At 29.3% G+C, this 2,319-nt stretch overlaps 1 long non-coding RNA gene across 1 annotated transcript; it reads right to left on the bottom strand.

Annotated features, from left to right (window-relative positions):
• Positions 1-958: 958 nt before the first annotated feature.
• LOC127732446 (uncharacterized) lies at positions 959-1,355 on the bottom strand. The gene is made up of 2 exons (XR_007996261.1): positions 1,263-1,355; positions 959-1,220 (listed from the first exon to the last, which is right to left on the bottom strand). It is a non-coding gene; the product is annotated as an uncharacterized LOC127732446 (long non-coding RNA).
• Between the last annotated feature and the right edge of the window lie 964 nt (positions 1,356-2,319).

The following is a 2,319-nucleotide window of genomic DNA, read 5'->3' as shown; positions in this document are numbered from 1 at the left end:
TTAACCACAGAGTGAATGTAATGTTTCCTGGCAGAAAAACTAAGTCCATTTATAAGTAAAATACGGAAAAAATGGAATATTATTTTTACAAAATTTACTTTTGAATATTATCTTATGATCATAAACAAGCTTCTGTCCAAGTTTGGTAGACATCCAGGATAGTTTAAGAAAGTTATTAATATTTCAAAAACTTTAACCACAGAGTGAATATTTGTGGACGCCGCCGACGACGACGACGCCGACGGAATGTAGGATCGCTATGTCTCGCTTTTTCGACAAAAGTCGAAGGCTCGACAAAAAGAAGATGTGGTATGATTGCCAATGAGACAACTCTCCACAAGAGACCAAAATTTTATAAAGGATCAATACAAAAAATGTAGATTCCTTGTCTAAACCTGTATACTGTAGAATACGTTATGATATTATAAAATGTATTTTAGAATATAATTTATTTGTTTTTACATCGACTTTCTCAGCCTAGTAGACATATTTCCTTTTAGTTTATTCATACATGGTGCAAAAATCAATAAAAGAAAGAGAAAAAATGTATAGAATATACATTTATATTATTTATTATCTAAACAGCCGTCTACATTGGTAAATATATTAAAAAAACTTTACATTGTTTAGATTATATGTCGATTTTCTGAATTTGAAGATAAACGACTGTCAAGAGTTCAAATTATTATGTAATAATTTAACACGTCCCATTAAGCTAATTGATAAGGAACGCCACGATCTTAATGTGATGAAAGTTTGATAATAGAGTACTATGGGCGTCCTTTGATCCTTTATCAGAAAATGCACCCTACTACGAAACATTTGTTCTTGCGGATGTGAAAATATCTGCCAGATTTTACATTAGAGTTTAAATTAGGGCAAGGAGCTCATATAACCAGTTTAGTTATTTTACTTCCATGGTTAGGGTAAAAAACTAAAAAAACTAAAAAGTCAAGCGTTGATAAAATAAATAATAATAATCTTTATTGTCATATAAACAAATTAAACATGTTTGTGACAAACTGAAAAAAAAACTAACATACACTCATACATATAATATATATGTATATATCAATTGTTGCAAGTATATAATATAGTGAAAAATCAAAATACAAATTACAACATATTAATATACCACAAAAATTTTAACCATCGGTAAATCAAGAGTCCCCTGTCCTCAGTTCCATTGACTGTTTTAAAAACGAGCCTAAACTTTGTACCTGTTCCATTGACTGTTTTAAAAACAAGCCTAAACTTTGTACCTGTTGAAAATTTTATTGATTGAGTATGTATTGTAGTTTTTGTTTGTTAGTGCAACTCATAAAGTCAGTATTTTGAGAAGCAATTTCAGAGAAGTAATCATTTCTCACATGTTTATTTGTTTCGCAATGAAAGAAGGAGTGAAATTCATCATGTTTAACTTTAATAGGGCAAAAATAAAAATTAATTTTAACATGGAAAGCGGTGGAGCTAATTTCCTCTAAATTTCTTTCTACTAAGACCATTATAAAAAGTTCTCCGTTATTTGAAAAGTCATACATGTAGTGTCAAATGAATACTTTTAGATTTAAACATGTAATTTTTTTACATATTTTCGCACACGTGATTATCTTATTATTGAAATTTCTTAACATGGCACAAGACTTCAATTTTTACAGATATTTGCAAATTTTTAGTATTTATTAAAAATTGATCTGTTGGACACCCATAAGCAATTTAAATCGCAGGAGAGTTTTAAACTCCTTATTTGATAATAATTGATAAACTTAAGTTATGACCTTTATATACAGACCTTTATATTTTAGAAACTTTTGGAAATTTGGATCTCAGATTTGAATAGATACCTAGACCATAGAAGTATTATATTTATATATTACTTCCATACATAGACACTGCATTTGGAAAGGTTCAGAGTTGTTTGAATTTGAAAAAATATTCTTGGTATCCATTCGTTAGGCTAGCATTAAGTACACAGCTTGAGGTTATGGACTAAGTATATTTTGCCTTCCAATAAAATAGACTTGTGGTTAAAGCCTATACTTAATTTTCACTTATGTTGTATATGTTGTACACTTGTATTGTGCATTGTTATATAAATCATATGTGCCTTATCCAATGAATAATTAGGATTTGGACACGTTACATGTAGTACAACAAATACAGGGGAAATTGGCCGTACCTCTGTAAAATTTCATATCCTTTAACTTTTGCTTTATCTTAATCTTGAACTCTGCTTTAATACATAAGGCCAATGTATACCAAATCGTATATGCCACATCTGTCTATATCATAGAAACTGTGATTGGTAAACAAACATAG

The sequence above is a fragment of the Mytilus californianus genome, unplaced genomic scaffold, assembly GCF_021869535.1.
Source record: "Mytilus californianus isolate M0D057914Y unplaced genomic scaffold, xbMytCali1.0.p SCAF_24, whole genome shotgun sequence".
Lineage (NCBI taxonomy): Eukaryota > Metazoa > Mollusca > Bivalvia > Mytilida > Mytilidae > Mytilus > Mytilus californianus.
This window is presented reverse-complemented; position numbering and strand designations above follow the sequence as displayed.